The sequence below is a fragment of the Lathamus discolor genome, chromosome 12 (genome assembly GCF_037157495.1).
Source record: "Lathamus discolor isolate bLatDis1 chromosome 12, bLatDis1.hap1, whole genome shotgun sequence".
NCBI classification, from domain to species: domain Eukaryota; kingdom Metazoa; phylum Chordata; class Aves; order Psittaciformes; family Psittacidae; genus Lathamus; species Lathamus discolor.
In genome coordinates this window covers 11,091,289-11,108,905 of record NC_088895.1, presented here as the reverse complement: position 1 = coordinate 11,108,905, position 17,617 = coordinate 11,091,289, and the positions used below count along the sequence as shown (strand labels likewise).

General features: G+C 45.8%; 1 protein-coding gene across 5 annotated transcripts in view; it reads left to right on the top strand.

The window, feature by feature from the left end:
- The window catches only part of TMEM132B (transmembrane protein 132B), a 243,399-nt gene that overhangs the window by 32,019 nt on the left and 193,763 nt on the right, over positions 1-17,617 (top strand). The window contains exon 1 of one of the 5 annotated variants that reach the window (XM_065692448.1): positions 14,405-14,479. The exons of 3 other annotated variants lie outside the window; for them this stretch is intronic. The gene's annotated coding sequence lies outside the window, so the exon portion shown is untranslated. Of the gene's footprint in view, positions 1-14,404; positions 14,547-17,617 lie in introns of those variants that run through there. One more of the 5 variants, XM_065692447.1, reaches the window with a different exon arrangement.

Sequence of the window (17,617 nt, the reverse complement as noted above, 5' to 3'; positions counted from 1 at the left end):
TCTCAGGGATTGCCTTTGAGGGCTGTGTCCTGTCTTGGGGTGGCAACAGTTGTGGTCCTGAATGTAGGAGCAGAAACTGCATTTTCCCTTTTATTTCAGCTGACAATTGCCACAAGCATTGCTAATTGGATTTTACTTCCTATCTCAATTATAAGAGTATCCTCTATATCAAGAATAAAAAATGAATCACTGAGGTGGTTCATGCTCAAGTCTTTGCCTTGCAGGCTGGATAGGCAATGGGTGACTCAGAAATCTCAAGTTTTGTCCTGCTTTTGGTCAGTCTTTTGAAAGATACTCTCAGTTGCCAGGCTCGGATGTTTTTAATACTGTATTTCAGCGAAAAGTTGTGTTTCCTCCTTGGATCAACATGTGGTGCAAGAAATGGGGCAAGGGCTTGCTAAACTGAATTTGTCTTGGTGGCTGGGGGGGTCTGAATGAAGCTGAAGCATTTCAAATCCTCACCCAAATAAATTTTGCTTCCCAATGAGATAGTGCTCCTCTCCTAGCAGAGAGAATTATCATTTCCACCAGGCAATTTAAAGCTATGTGGTTGTTCAGGCCTGCTCCATGTGGGGTTGGTCTGGCGTTGCAATGATGATTTTGAAGGTTCCAGTCTTTTATAGTGCCATACTAAATGGAACAGAAAGTAGTTACAGCACATGAATGGCAAAGGGCATAACAAAAGCTGAAATCCATTTCAAGTAGGTATGAAATCCCGAGTGGGTATTTATTTGTGCTCAGGTAGGAAATGCCATCACAGTGGTGGCAATGAGCCGTCCCCTCCTGGCAGGGGGTGGTTCCTGGCTATATCTGGCGTATTTGGTGATGCCATTTGCAAGGACAGTGTTAGCTACTGAAGTTAGTGCTTTTCCCACAGGAAGGGCTTTTCACTGTGCATCCGGCCTGACTTGGATTTTCCTGGTTGCCTCTCTAGTCTGCAGCCTGTATCTCTTGCTGTGTTGCCCAGCTTACTCCCCTGACAGCGAGCAGGAGTTTGAGTCACAGAACAATGCAGAATCAGGTCTCTGCTGCAAACAGGCTTTGGGTAGGTTGCTTTCTGAGCTCAGTTAAGGATTAGTGGCTATTTTAGGATCTTCTGGAGTTAGCTTCCTTTTTAAAAAAAATATATAAAAATTGGTTTTTGTGGTACAAAGTTTTACAGAAAGTAGAGAAAATAATAAATGTGACAGGCTCTGCTCAGGGAAGTCTTTCCCTTAAGTCAAATATGGTAAAGAATAACTGCTGGTATCTCAGGATGGCTGCATAAGGACTGCATCTTCAAAAGCATGTCTAACTTTGGGAGTCAAGCTTCGTCCTGCAGGATGTTGATTTCCTTTTGTTTGCTGCTGGAGGATCCTTGCATTTATGGACGCTCAAGTGCTCAACATCTGACTTCACCCAGATTTTCTCAGCCTAATGTTTTCCCCTGTTGAAGTCTGCTCCCATCATGGGTGAAAGAGAGGGTGCTTGTTGCTGAGCATAGAGAGGAAGGCAAATCAACCTTCTGGCTTTGAAGTGGGTTAGTTGATGTGCAGGCTCAAGGGCACTGCTGTGCTGCAGTGGATATTGAGGAGGAAGCCAGCTGTTTTCTGTGGGTTGCAACGGATGGGAAGTCTTTGGGCTTTTGATTTCAAGATGCTTTAGTTTGCTGCTCTTCTGCAGTCAGGAAATACTGTACAGATGCTGACAAATTAATGACTTGGAAAACAAGATCTCATAAAGAAAATGTCAGGGTTTGGAGAGCTGCTCGGTGGCTATGGAGGAGAGTCCTGTGGGTTGTGCCATTGATTCTGAAGGTGCCGGAATAGCTAATTTTGGGCTTTCCTCTGCAGTATTTCATGACACGTTACATACTTGGCAGAACAAATCAGGTCACTGCCTTTACTATCTGCTTGTGCAATGTGTAACTCTTGGGGCTGGAGGGCACAGTTTGAAATTTGCACAGAAATTGGAATTTAGCTGCGAGGATTGAAGACGCTTATTTTGCTTGGATTATGTTCCTGTTTATCAGCATCAGGAGCTATTGGAGAGTCCTAAAAATTGAATTCTAGGTTTTGCATTAAAAAAAAAAAAGTATTTCTGTTAAAATGAGTTTTTCTTTGTGGAAGTTGGATATTGAGTATAGATCTGACTCTCCTGTGTCTGCGGGAAGAGGATAAAGGATAAACCAAGCTTAGTCTTAAAAGATGCATAATAAAAGAGTTTTAAGAAAGAGCCAGTTGGACTGTTTTGAATCAACAACACTGAACTGGGAACTACTGAAACTTTACAGCAGCTTGTGCTGCTTTCCTTCTGTCTCCACCAAAACTGTAGCTTAAAAAAGTAGCCACTAATGAAAGCACTGAGGCAACTATTAACTGTCATTTTCGATTAAAGCATCTTGTGAGGAGCCTGTGGGAGATGGCTTGAAAAAGGATGTTATTATTGCATTGCTTTATAGCAATACTAATTTTTAACCAAAAATATGTTCTTGAGGCGTTAAGTTCTGGGCAGAGCAAAGAAAGTGAAGATCCTGAATTACATAAAGCTGCTGAAGATACATTTGTGGGATGATCTTTCTCTGCTGGTGAGAGAGGAAATGCTAACTTACTCTTGCTGTCTAAACTGAGCTGGAGGAACAGGCACACCTATGGTGAATGGTAGGACCTTTGTGTAGAGCTGCTGTGCTCCCTTCCAGAGCTGGTAGCATTTCATGGATCAACAAAGTACTTCCCATTTACGTAAAGACTTATAAACTCCTCTCTGGAAGATATGATTCACTTCAGAGATGTGCAGTTGTCTAACAGAGCAATGGCTGTTGCAGTTAGTAATGTATTTTGAGATCTTTGAGATTGGAAGATGCTATCAAACTCTATGATGTCTGTTATTTTAATTTTATGTTCTGCTCTGTACAGTCCTGAAGCCTAATATATCTTCTATTCTGCTAGAGGGAACTGGCTTCTTTTTAAGATTTTACAGGCTGTTTCTGTTGTGCACTGGAATTCAAATTAGGAATTATTCTGGTTTATTCAGGAAAGAAAATCTAGTGTCAGGATGGAAACACAGGCAAGGTTCAGTGGCAGTAAAACTGGGGGAACTGAGTTCATGGCAGTTAGAAACGTGCTGTAAGGTCCTTTGCATACAGGTAATAGCTGGGATTTTCAGCCTGGGTCTTAAAGAATACAAGCCCCTTTCATGTTGTGTTCCTTGTAAAGAGAGAAGTTTCTCTTCTGTCCTTGTGCCTCATTTTCAGGGCACAGACTGGTTTAGTCAAACCTTGTCTCAGCTTTGCAAAGAAAAATAAGGGATGGTTCTTACTACAGGCATTGGTATTTGATTGCCGCTTTTAGGGATGACGGATATGTGCCTGACAGCGATGCATTGATGTGTATTGATCTCAGAAAACTGATGAGGGACCCAGACTTGAGTGGTCCGTGTACGTGGAAGCAGCTGCAGTCTTATCTCACATTTTAATTGATTATCGAAGGCTTTTCTGGCTTGCAGACCAGAGAGAGTTCTTATTAGATTTGGCCTTTAATGGCAGCACAGTTACCTGAAGGCAGAACTGCAGTGTTGGCTCCTGAATGTTTACTGGCTCCTCCCTTCCCTCCTTAATGCTGCTCAAGGTGACAGTGGAACCCACAGAAGGTTTTCCTAATGAAATGTAGGAACTGTGTAAATCCATCTTCTGCACACAGAAGGTTGGGCTTTTTTTTCCCCCTCTGTTCTTTTTATCTCCTAGTAATTGTTCCCCCTAGGATCGGCTGCATCATATTAAAGAATCTTTTCTTGTTGTGCAATTAGTTTCAAAATGGCATATTTTGCTAGTGCATCAATCTTGCTCTGTTGAGGCTGGCGGCCATGGGCCAGGGAAGACCTTGGCAGAACTCCTGGAGGGGCTCTTTTTGCCCTTGTAGGGCCTGTGTTTTTAAGCCTTGGTGGTGAGGACATGTGCTATGTGCCAGGTCTGCCTCCCATCCCGTGTCAGGACATGTGCTTGGGTGTTTACAAGTGCCTTTTCATCTCCCATCTTGCCTGGGGAGTGCTGATGTATTCACATGGGATGAAAGCAGCAGCATGGAAAAAACTAAGGTCCAATAAGGTATTTAAGCATTTAAGTCCCATTAAGGTCTGCAGGGCTTCATCAAACCTGGTTTAATGAAGCCAAGCTCATAATACTTAACCAGAATTGCACAGGAGGCCAGCTGGCATCAAACTTGGATCTCCCAGCCCCAAAGCTGATTCCTCACTGTTGCATCATTGTCCTCCTGCAGCAGTGGGTGACTGCATTGCTGGAGGAGGAGCAGCCACCACTATTTTTGTTGCTCCTGCTGCTACTGCAGATTCCAGCACTGGCAGACGTGCCAGCAGGCTGTTCTGTGGGTGGCTTCAAGCCTCTGCGTGCCCTTGTGTGTCTCCTGTGCTAATTCCAATTGCTGCCCCTGCTGCTTGTGTCAGTACACCATGGGTGTGAGTTTGCTCGTCACTTGCTACTTAGGAAATAGGTCTGTGTAGCTCCCTCAAGTCAAAGAGCAAACCTAGATATATTGTACAAGCCTTCTGGGCTTCTGACTTGGCAGGGCTTAGCCAGAAATCCAGCATGGATGGACTGAACATAGAAGCAGCTGGATGGATTTAGCTGGATCAGATTTTCAAGGAGGATGCCAGCAAGAGGTAGCTGCTTGAGTTAGGATATTAGAGCTGTTCTCTACCATTTTGAATAGGTTTCATATGCCTGTGAGCTCTGAATCCTGTTTTGGTTTTGTTGAATATCTTTTACCTGTTGTAAAGCAATCTAGCCTTGTTTTAATAAATGCTACATAGCTCTGTACTGTAGCTCCACAGCAACATGAGGAAACTGGGAAAAAACATTCTTGGCTTTCAGCAAGCCTGCGGAGAGCAACTGGGTTGCTATGGGTTGGATTCTTGCATGCGCCACTGTGGAATTCAAATGCCAAGAAGGCTGGGAAAAAATAACCAGCGGGTATAGTCAACCTGCTTATTCAGTTACAGCAGTCATAACTAGAAAAGATCTTTTCAACTCTCCTTCTGTCTCCATTCAGTAGGCAAAGCTAATAATGTTGCTTTTAAAGAGTTCTTACACTGTGGATGTTCTTCTGCACTGATCTAATGTTCATCTCAACTGCCAACCATGGGAAAGGATATTTATATAATAAGCTACCCCCTTCAAGAAATCCCTTTGGACTTAAGGAAAAGATGTATGGAATAGAAATGAAATGTAGCAGAGGTAAACAGAAATTTAATACAGTTCTATAGGAACTCCTGTACAAACGGAAGGAGTTTAATAGAAAATGAGAGGTTATTTTTAATCATCCTCTGGAACTCCATAGCACGTTTTTAATTAAATTATGTAGGATGGGTAGAAAAAAAGAATCAACCTAAGGAAAAAATGAGTAATTTTCTATTAACCTTTACTCAACTTTTTCATAAACTGAATTAAGTTAATGACTCATGTCTGTTTGTGTTGTCTTGGTGGAAGCTCATATTTCCAAAGTTTAAACTGGCTTTTTGGGTCCTTTGGTTTTGGCCTCATTGATTTGACTCAGGATGCTGCTGTAAGAGCTGTACAATGGAGGATTTAAAGACAACTTGAGGAAGTCGTCAACCCTTTTGGATGTGACTTTTTGATAGGCCGTGTCTGAGCCTGGTAGTGATTTGTACTCACATGGGCCATCGGTCTCTTAAATGGAATTTCATCCTATGCTTTGAAAAATGCTTGATGTTCCCTTTAGGATGAGGGAAGCCAAGCCCGTAGATACCCCCTTGAAAATGGCTTTAATAATTAATCCCACGAGGCTTGTCAATGTTGCTGGTGTCTCCATTAGTTACACGCAGAAATAAAGACAAATGGCTCTCGTTAATAGCCCCAGGAATGCATAAATCTTGCTTGTTTATGGAAGAAGGCAACACAAGGAGACATTATGTTACAAGGTTTTTTTGTTCGATTTATGCCGTGTTGCCTGCCTCTACGGTCGTGGACTTAAGTCAGAAATGTGTGGATGGGTGCAGTGTCTTGTTCTGCCTGCACTACCTAGAGGTATGTATGAGTGGGAAATGCCTCTGCCATGGGACAGGGAGGCTGAGGGATGCAGCTGGGTTGCATGAGGCTCTTTGTGCAGGTCCTCCCCATGGCAGTGGGTCTTGGCATGAATGGGAAGGGGTGCACATCCTGGCTGAGAGCTTCCCCTTTGCTGCAGGTCTGAGCTTGTTGCCCTGCAAAAGACCAGATTGTTTCCATAGAAAAGCTGTTTCTGTGGAAAGGAAGGTCTTCCTGAGGGCTTCAGCCTCCTGCTTTGCCTCTTCCTCGTGGCCTGTGCTTTCCTGCCTCCTGCTCTTACCAAATGCATCTCATTTCATCTCACCCAGGTGTTACCTCATGACACTATAAAAATGTTGGCTGAAAGAATTGTCTGGAGGTTTCTAGCCCAGGCTCCGGCTTGGAGCAGGACAGTTGCCACATGAGGTCAGGGCAGCAGGGAGCTGAACCTCATACCTGCTGTGATGGGGATGCATCCCCTCCCCAGAGCCTGTTCCTGGGCTCCCTCTGAGGGAAGACCTTGTTTTCCTAAGGGATCCCCTTCTGGGATCCCTCCATCTGATCTTTACTGTACTCATTTAAAACTGTTTCTGCTCCCCTCCAGTCTTTGCTGACCCATCACTATCACCTTCCTTCCTGCCTGCTAAGCTCCCCCCCTCCATCCATCCAACAGAGTGAACAGTACATCATTTTCTGAAAATATTGTAGTTTTTCAGCTCTCACAGCTTTCTTTGCCCTTCCATTGTGGCCCTGCTCATCTTTTACTGCTCTTCTTATGAAAGCACTGGTCCCCCCACTGGGGACAGGGAGCTGCTTGACGAGGACTGGCTGTTTCTGCTCCTGGTGGCTGTGTGCATCCTCTGACCAGGGGGCTGGACTTTCTTAAAGGGGTGCAGATGGGCACTTTTGGAAATCAGTTTGGATATGTGTCTTGGAAAATTTTGGCTTAGTTTGTGACTGAGCAGTGCTTCATGGAGTCAGACTTCCTGGAAATCAGTAATGTAACAGGAGGGGACTGTGGCTGCTCAAACCATCACTCATTCCTGAAACAGCGCAGGCAGGACTGAGGAATTTCCTCTTGCTTTTGAAGTAGAGAAACAACCATTCTGTGTAGCTTGTTTTAACAGTTGATGTAATTAATTCTGCTCTTTTAGCTGGGGCTGCTATTTTTATCAGCCCTGGACTTGTGTACTGCTGTAGTAACAGCTCTGGGGCAGACCTCCTGTTCCTCCCAGTCCCGAGTGTGAGGTATGGCTCTAATTATATTTACAGTTAATTCACAGTTCACCGAGCGGAGCTTGGGGCCAGTTTCACAAGTGCTTCGCTTTGTTATCAAACCGCTAATAAATACGGGAGCCATTGTGAGCGAGCACAGGCAGCAGAATCCTAACAAGAATGGAACTCGTGTGTCATTAACTCCGTGCTACGGCAGTTGTAAAGCACAACCCGGCAGAAGGAGCGCACGGGATATTGCAGCGCATCCATCTCAAAAATGATGTTTCACTGAACCATGATTTAATTGGTGTGTAGGCTTTCCTGCTCCCTTTCGGATGGTTAATGAGTACTCAGGTTTTTGCATGGAGGACAGTAGAAGATATTCTTGTGGTTTAAGTTATTAGACTCTGATCAAGAGATCTGCCTTCTGCTCTGCGCAGCGGCTGGACTTCGAATTTCAGAGAGCTCTTCATCAGTGCGTGTCTCAGTTCTCTAGTCATAAAGCAGAGATAATGTTTGCAAAGTGAGGCTGCCATCCTAAGTCTTGCCTGGCTGCCTCCAAGCCAGAGGTGGTATTCCTCCAGCTGACAGCTCCAGTCGTCTTCTCTCTGCTGCTGGGCTCAGGGCAGCACTGCTGCCTGGGCTGGCACCAGACTTCCTGCTTCACCATGCCGGGCAGGCTGCACACAGTAACCGGGGTGGGCAGCACAGTAGGAGGATGCCACCAGCCCTCCCACAAAACCATTTTGTTGGAGTGTGTTAAGCCAGCTCTGCTGTTGAGGCTTTCCTGCCCATGCAAGCATCGGTGTGTATGTGCCTCTGGATTTGTGTTAATTCTATCACTGTTGTCCCTGGTGTCCTGCAGGTTTCCTTGTGGTGGGGCAGTGGCTCTGGGAGGGAATATCCCATAATCCTTCCCTTCCTTTCCTGTCTTTGCATCCATGCATGGTGGCTCTCCAGTTAGAACCTGATTCTGTGCAACTGTTTTCAAAGCAAACTGTGGGAACAAGGAATAAGGGGAGAAAAGGGGCTTTGGATGGTGGAAGGCTTCTGTGCAGATCTGTCTTACCTATTGACTTAGCTTTTATTCCACCACCCCCATGTCTGATATCTGAGGTTTCTTCCTTCTCATGTCCCGCAAAGCTCTCGGTGCTTTTCTCCTCTCCAAGCTGTTTACAAGCTCAACAGTTGGAACTGGCGGGACTAGAGACTGGACTTTGGGACAAGCAATGCCAGCCTTGCCCATCAGTGGGAGCTTCCTCAGGGGGTGGTGCATGTTTTGTGAGTCCCTGCTGTTGAAGCTGGGGTTAACTGAAATTCTGTAGCAGACGCCACAAGGGAGGTCAGGTCACCAGACAGGTTCACTCTATTCTGGAAATACCTTCAAGCTCAGTAGAACCGGTGCAGCAGTGAGGAGGAGGAAGGGTATGGCATGACCTGGCATTCAGAAAAACTGGGAATCATTAATTTGTCCGTCTGGGATAGTGAATGTATAACATGGCGCTGTTATGCCTTGCTTGCCTGCCAAGGATGGGCTGTGTATTGATTAGAAGCTCATCTGTATTTTCTAATGTCTTTGTCAGGCTGTAGGTGTTGGAGGAGTTTTTCAGTATGACAAAATGCCAAAGTTATTTTGTGGCTTAAGCCCTCTTCCTCAACTAAAACTCCTCTCCTGCCATGACGCTCCGTGTGATATGGATGTCAGTGTTTATATTTTAACTTTCTTTTTAGACTACTGAGCCAGATCAAAGGCAGAAATTGACTTAGGCAGTGGGCTAAAGGCTGCCCATGCAGAGATACAGCAGAGCTATGCAGGAGGTTAAAGCCCCTGTAATAACTTGTTTTCCCCAAATCCACTCCTGGCTGCTGAGTATGAGCACATAGTTCAGATCAAATTAGGCAAAAAGTGAGGAAGAGCCCCCTCTGTCCCTATCTTTTTTTTCTTCTCAGCCAAGTTTCATCCTCCTGCACCTCCCATGGCTATTCGGCATTACCCAGGAATCTGAAGGTGGTGTGTCCCTGCTCACCAGCTCCATGGTCATGGGGTGGTGTTCCCACTGTGCAGAACTGAACACCGGGAGTTTTCCTGCATTTTTGGGTTGTGTTTCTCACTAGCACACCAGGTTGCTTTGCTTGGTAAAATACCAGGACCTAGTGGCAGGGAGGCACAAAAGGCTGCATTCACCTTATACAGAATTGGTGCTCTGCATTTGTCTCTCTGTGCTGGTTACCAGCCATGGTTCCCTACTAGGTTTTATCCAGTTACTATTGTACTTATTCAGCATTTGGATTCAAAGCAGGGTCTGAATGCTGTTGCCCTGTATGTGCTCACAGAGAAGGGGCGAATGCCTCTTGTACACCGCTGTCCCATTTCTGACAGCATTGGCTGGTGCATTTATCCACCTGTGAGTTACTGCAGGACAGGAGGGGGCAGAGCTGAAGCTGGAGCAGCTGCTGTTGGAATGTTCTGTTTGCAGACAGCTGGTTGGGCCGGTCAACATGTTATTTCCCCATGGACCAGCCCTATGCAGCTGTCATGTGGGAAGGAGTGACCTTTTTTCCCCTCTTTATTATTTCTTTTCTCACTTGAGTCTGCCCTAGAAGCAGACCTTCGTAAGTCACCGAAAGGATGGGGCTGGTATCAAACCATACCTGCTGTATCAGTAATTATAATTAGCTGTTACAGCAGGAATTATATTGGGAAGGCAAGTGCTGAGCCATTGAGTCCTTGCTATTATTTAAACTCCTTAGGTGCTTATGTTGCTCTTGAGAGTCAGAGTTGAGCTCTTAAATCACTTTGAATCCTTTTGGACAAAACAGTTATTAGAGCTGGGGGCTTTTTTTACAAGACCTCGTATGTGTGAAATTTCCCTGTGATGCACAGAGGTAATTGTAGAGTTGTAGCTTATATGTTTTAATGGAAGAGATGTGGCAATGATTAATAACTTGGTCAGCTCACGCTGGCCCTTCCACCTCTAAGGCTGCAGAAGATGGAAAATGCTGTGCAGAGAAACACATCTCCTCTTGGGATGCTGGGCTGGAAGTGCCTGGTGAGGCTGAACAGAATACCATGTAAACGGTGTAATAATGCTGCTTAACTGTGGGGTTTATGTAACTGCAAATAAAAACATTGGAGCTGCCTAAGATCCTTTGTAAAACCTGAGACACTGAGTTCTTCCCTGGCTTCACAGGTTTAAGCACACAATGGAGTTCTTTAATAAACAGAAGTCCTTAATTATGAAGTTCTAGGACTGTCCTCATCTGGTGAGGGCAGAGCTACAAGTTGTTATAGGATATGTACAATGACAGTGACAAAGTGTTATGAGCACTGGAGTTGCTCGAGACCGCATGCCCCTCAGCAAGGATTCAGGTTAGCACCCTTTGGTCCAAAAAGCCACTGGACCCAGGCCTGCTCCTGTGCAAATTCATGGTGGTAGTGTTGCAGAGGAGAGTTTTGCATCAGGATTTCCGAGAACATGGATAATATCAGGGATTACGGCCTCTCTCAGTAGGCAGCAATTAGAGGGGTGTCAAGATCTTTAATGCATAATTAATCTTAATCTTTCTACTTCTGTATATAGTAAACAAACTAATATGGAAGCACAGATCTGTGAGCTCCTTTTGACACCTCTAATAATAGTGGCCAGTGGTAAATTTGTTCAATGACTACTTTGGTTTTTCTCGGTTTGTTTCTGAGCACAAACAATTAAAAATGGCCTTAAAATTTACTCCCATTAGAAATCACACTGAGATTGATGAAACTACAAAAGGAAATGCAGGGCTGGCTTTGAGGGCTCTGGTCTGCAGTAGCTCTGCCTCCGAGTTGCTGATTGAAGTGCATGATAGATATTTGAAATGGAATAACAGAACTCTGAATGTTTGTGAGCAGTCCTGAGTTAGCAAATCACCAGGAAACTGGCTTAAAAAGAAGTGATTTCTTAGCAAATGAATTGTTAATTATTGAGCTCCTGTGAATTCCTGTAATTTTAAAATCATGTTGGCAAGGGATCAAAAGAACATGTGGTGCCAGAGTGTTAGAGTATTTTTATTTATATCTGATTCACAATTGTCTCCATGGCAATGTGAGAGATGAAGGCAGAGGAAAGAAATGAGTTATCACATTATTAAATGACCCAGTGGAAAAAAAATTAAAGACATGTTAAGGATTAATTTTACATTATAGAGCTGCCTAGCAAGCCATTATCATTACAGTTAAGGATTTGTTAGTATTTCTATTATAAACATGGTTTTGAAGTGTTTATTACTGTTTTAATTTGCATCAGCTGCAACTTCGCATACAGGTTCTCTGAAAAATGAATTCTAATTTTAAAATGCACTGAGCAGACCCATTTATTAATTTTGGAACTTTTCACTGCTCTGTGTCTTGTAGAGAGTGAGATTTCTCCACTCCAGGAACTAAATAATGGCTTTTTTGACTTCATAAACGGAAAACCCAGCCCCCTCAGTTGGAGAAGCAGCCTTCATTAGTATTTTTAGTGGAATTTGGTATGGAACTGTGTATGGTTTTTATAGAGGTGAGTACAGCCCAGCTCTTTGCAAACTGAGCTGTTTCTGCTCTGCTTTTGTCAGAAGTATTGTCAGTAAATGAATAGTAAAACAGAACAAATCACTGGCAAAAGTGAACGTCTCTTAAAGGACAGAGGGTTTGTTTGTTTTGTGGGGGCTGCTCCCCCCCAAGCAGAGGGGGAGAGATGCTTTTCATTGCAGCACACAGTTTATGCAACCCCCCCACCCCCCCCGCTCTCAGTGGATTATTGCATAATGCAGGATAGCATTTTCAAGCTTGGCTAGCTGTGATTAGGAAGCTAAATGGGGGAAAAAGCAGCGATTTTTGTTCTAAAGCAAAAGTATATTTGCATCTTTCACCAACAAGGGTGCTGAGCAGGAAAAGGTGCTTTCTCAGCAAGGGCACTGTGAGTGAGAAGCCCCACGTATGCCCCCAAAGGGGAGATCACCCCATCAACTGCAATTTCAGGTATTTTCAGGGTCTCGGGAGCTTCATATGCCCCAGAAACTTGGCTGCAGCATCACAGTGCTGCAGGAGAGTGCTTTGGATGTGCATGCCAGGTAGAAGTTGCCTAGAGGAAAGGTAACAGCAGGGGTGGTACCAGTGTTAAAACAGAGGGGAAAGAGGAGTCTGGGCTTTATGGACCAGCCCATTTATCTTAAGATTCCCAGAAAATCTGTGAGGCGCTGCAGGGCTGGCTCCGATCCATCCTGATCAATATTTTCATTCTCAATTTGGGTAATGGAATGGAGAATAAGCTTGTTCCAGTGACAGGTATATAAAGTCAGGAGGGACTGCAGATTCTTGGGGAGGAAGAACCACAGCCCCTTCTTAAAACAATCTGGACAGATTGAAATGGTGATCTGGATAAAAGGATGAAAGGGACAAGTGATAGCTTGGGGCAGGAATTGCTGCAGATGGCAAATAGCAGGCTAGGCAGCACTTCAGGAAAAGGATCTGGGGTTACAGTATGCTGTCAGCAGGACAAAACTCAGCATGTCATGTAATGATAAAAAGGCACTCTGCAGGGCTGTGTGCAGGGAAGACACATGAAATGATGCTGCTGCTCCAGCAGCCCAGGGGAGGGCTCAGCAAGATGCGGGGCACAGCGTGACCACCGATGACCTGGCTGGGAGGGAGGGAAAGCTTTCCGATTGTATTTGATATCCCAGAGGAACTCAGGTAGGCTGGATGGCTTGGTGTGAGAAGACACTGGGAGGAGTGTTGCTCCTCGTAGGAGATGCATGGTACAATCTGGGAATGGATGAACGTTGAGCCTTGCTTTGTGTTTCCTCCAGAAGCCACGGTGACCAGCGGGGGTGTTTGTGCAGAAGAAAGGATCAGCAATACAGAGACCTTCTGCAGCTCACCCATTTTGTTGCAGGTGTTTCTCTTCTGACCACTGACCTACCTTGACTCTTCTTAGCTTTCAGCTTGAATTGTACAAGAAGCTATCGAGAGGGGAACAGCGCTGAGCAGGACAGAGCTAGCTGAATTCCCTCTATGAAACGCTGCTTTACTTGATTAAGTCCAGTGCTGTTTTTGCATGCAGCTAGCTAGCTCTCTGCAGGTGATAGAATAACTAATCAGAGTAAAAACATCAAATGAAATGAAATATAGACTGTAAACACCATTCTAATTAGTAGCTTTATGGGACTCTGTCAGTGACTGATCATGGAGCAGATTTCTTGCTTTCCATCTTGAGAATATTTGGGATATTAGTCATGGCTGAATGCCTGCTTGTGTCTTCCTGTCTGGGATTTAGGGTATTCTCATCCTGGTTCTCTGTGCATGCCCTGTCTATTATGAAGTATTGAAAGCTGTCCTTGGCCTCACACTGACCTCTGGTTTTGCCTTCCTATCAGTCAAATGAGCTTGAAGAAGGTGGCTTGGGTTTGGTGCTGTCACCCCTCTAAGTGATGGAAGGGTTTGCTGTTTGAGGAGCCTTCTGATGGCTTTGAGTGAGGTTGGGCTGGAGGTGCAGGTGAACACAGGAACGCACAGCGTCTGCAAGTGCTCTAGAGGGGTGATGGGGCTGGATGAGCATGTGGGGTTTGCTCTCCCTGGCTGCTTAGGGCTGCCAGTGCAAATAGAGCAGCTTTTCTGTGCATACTCCAGTATAATGTATTGATGAGACATTGATGTCATCTTGGAGAAGAGAAGGCTCCAGGGGGAACTTAGAGCAGCTTTTCAGTACCTAAAGGGGCTTTGTACAAGGGTCTGTAGGGACGGGACAAGGGGAATGGCTTTAACCTGCCCGAGGGGAGGCTGAGCTGAGCTCTTGGGCAGAAGCTCTTCCCTGTGAGGGTGCTGAGGCGCTGGCACAGGGTGCCCAGAGCAGCTGTGCCTGCCCCATCCCTGGCAGTGCTCAAAGGGCGCTTGGACCAGCCCGCCCCAGTGAACGCGTCCCAGCACGGGGCGGGGCCGTTCCTCACGCCTTCCCCTCACCTGGGCAGGTTTTGCCCTTATTTGGAGGTGTTTCCCGTAGGCGTCACCAGCCCCGCCCTGTGGTGGAACCGGTTGGAACCGGCCTTATGCGGGTGGGGCAGCCCCGCCGGCCCCTCCCAGCAGCCGGCTCGCAGCCCGTGTTTTAAGGGGCACCGTTATTCCCTCCTGCGTGGCTTTGGAGCCGGGTGAGCCCTGCTCTGTGCCTGGAGCCAGCAGCCTTCGTCTTGGAAGTTCATCAAGGGTGATTTTCGGTAATTTGCTTTCCATCCTGTTGAAAAACAAACAGCGTTTCTCGACTGCAGAATTACCGCCTGTTATGTAAGCAGGAACTCTTTTATTTTTGTCTAAATTTTAAAATACCCAAACACTTCACATTTACGTCTAGATAAATATATATATAGGCAGAGAACAGGTGGCTGGGGCTACACTTCGGTAGCTAATGGCTCCAGAGCTGTTGCATGTCTGAGGGGAAAAGTGGGGTAGCAAACCCAGTGAATCACCATAATGAGTTACTAAAGTGAATTAATGTGTTGGTGCCTGGGTGTTCCAGCCGGGTCAGCCCATGGATGTGGGAGAAGGGCAGTGGTGGGGGGGTTCCTGTGGGCTTTAAGGCCTTGCAGAAGGAGCTGGTGGGGCTGTGGAGTGCTGGAAGGGGACATGGTGTGGCTGATGGCTGGAAAAGTGGTAGAGCAGGGGCTGGGGTTTTTTAAAGCCTTTCAGTAAGATGGAGAGGAGGAATGATTTCCATGACAACAATTCAATTAGGGAGAGAAATGAAGGCTCTTGGAGAGGGAATGTGAAAGAAGGTGTCACTGCTGTGAACCTGGAGGGGGTTTGGGGGAGAGCAAGGGACTGAGTACAATCAAAACATTAAAACACGAAAGCCTGATTATTGCTTGTGAATCAGCCCTTTCAAAAGGAAATAAATGATGGGAAGAGTGATGTGAAGCAAGCTCTTGGTGAGGAGATGGAGGGGATGGCAGGGGAGGGGAGCAGCAGGTATGGGATGTGGCCACACACCCCGCAGAGCAGCTCAGCTTCGCTCCACCGCTGCAATTCTTCCGTATGTGTAAGGGGTCACTGGACAAGGCAGGTGTGGGGTCCATCTCTGAGTGTTCAGGCTCCTTCTGTGTTGCTTTGCACATAGGTGGTCTCTGTTTTCAGGCTTTCTCCTTGTGCCCTGAAGTCTTCTAGCTGTGTGTCCCATGCAGGTCCCAGCAGTCTGTGGGTATCCCTGCAAGCTGCTTCCCAGGTCAGCACCTAGCTATTTTCTGTTATCACTCTTTACTAGCTGACCTTCCTCTATCCTTGAAGCCCAGCTTCTTTTAACACTAACTAGAAATGGCCTATCATCTCAAAATTACTGGGATCTTTATTATGATTATTCTTGGGTTTAGACGCTATAATTTTGGGCATTATAGAGGTTGGGATACTTGGTTCTGGCACTGATGCTATTGATCTTGAAAAGTTTGCTTGGCCATCAGAAGCCCATCCTGAAGCAATGATGATTAACAAAGAAACCCCAAAACAAAATGTCAATCATATGTTCATTGAGCTATTTGAATTCTGTGCAGCAAGAGCAGGCTTGAAAGGGACTTGGATGTATTTTCCTGCTGTAAACCAAACAGGTTGTCAATTTGAAAGGTACTTGGTTATTGCTGATAAAAGACATGGCCAGTAAAAGGCAGGAAGATACACTGGAAACAAATAACCTAGTCTATAAACAGTTGGTATTTGTTATATGTCTTTGTAGTGCAGTGGTTTTGAAGATGAGCCTAGTGAAATTTCAGCTTACCAGATCAAAAAAGTAAATAAATGCTCCTTGGGGTGGGTGCGATAGTGCTCTGCAGGGTAATTACCCCAGAGCGCAGTGGGAATGAGGGAGCATGAAGTGTTGGTCGTCTCAGAGCAGCTTTGAGCTGTCAGGAGGCTGTGCTGGATCTGGCTGGGTGCCTCCAGTGCAGCACTGTGCTTGTGGTGTCCAGACCCTCTCCAAAGCTGCCTGATGTTGGGGAGACCTGCGCCAGGACTGGAGCAGCAGCAGCTGGTTTGCATTGGTCTGGTGGGGTATAGGGCATAGGCAGAGCCTCCTGCACAGTGCCGTACTTGTGGCCACATGGCTGCAACTGTGTGATGTGTTGATGGACAGTGTGTGATCCCAGGCAGCACTAATGGAGAAGCATAAATCCCCCTTGCTTTCAGTAAGCCCAGACATCAGCACTGCTTATAATTAGTATTGCTGCCCCCACATGCCTTTTCAGGATCTGGCTTTCAGCAGCTGTTAACTCTGCTGGTCATTAATTGTTTGGGCTGGAACAATCCATGGGCAGAGATTGGCACTGAATTATGGAACTTCTCTCCCTGCCTTTACCATGGATTTTCTGTGCAGCATCAAGGAAACAGATGCAGCCCATGCTACCTCGGTGATCCATGGCTGCCTTTCCTTGTTCTCTGGGATCCTACCTTGGCATTTCTGATTTGCCAGATTGCTGAGAGCCCCCCCCTTGGAACTGAAGAGCAGAACACCTGTGATTTGAGTACATGCTGTTGTGTATTGGAAGTAAAGAAATGAGCTTGAGGCACTCCAAGTCAAATGCCTGGGATGGTGGATGAGGTTTTAGGCATTTTGCCTTGCTCCCGCTGTGGAGCTGAGCAGAAGGATCACTCAGAGCTATGTAGAGAAGACCCAGTAAGGTTACTTGAGCTCTGGGATGCAGTGTGGTGAAAGGCAATGAAGAAATGAGCTGCCTTGAGCTCAGGGCAGCTCAAGCAACACGCTGGAAACAAAGCACTGATGGGTGAGGAGCAAGTGAAGCATTGGCTTGGAGCTCCCTGAGCGAGCACCCACTTCGCCTCACCCTGAGCAAGGTCGGTGGAAAGAGTCTGACTGCATATTTTTATATATATATATATATGTATGTATATATATATATATGGAGAGAGAGAGAGAGAGTGTGTATATAGAGACACACTGTATCATAATGTGAAGCTAAGCAGCTGTGGAGCGCTTGGCTTTGTCCTTCTGTTAGGGCTCTGACAACCCCTGGTGCTCTCATCCCTAGTGTTCTGTACAAGGAACCTGAAGTCTTGAGGGTTTTGATTGCTGACTTACATAACTGTAAGGTTGTTTACATAAATGTAATGTTGTTTTGGTTGGGGGGGGGGAAGCTTTTTTGTTTGTTATTTTATTTGTTTTAAAAGTCACTTTATGTGCAGTAATGATAACACCGTAATTCAGGAGCAAAAGCTGCCCTGTGATAGAGTGAAAGCCCTGGGCTGATGTCAGGTTTTTCAGTGCAGCATCTGCACACAATGGTGTCTGCCATTCATTTGCTCTTTGGCATGATCCAGCAGTGTCTGAAATGAATGCCAGAAGGAGAAGTCAGTGG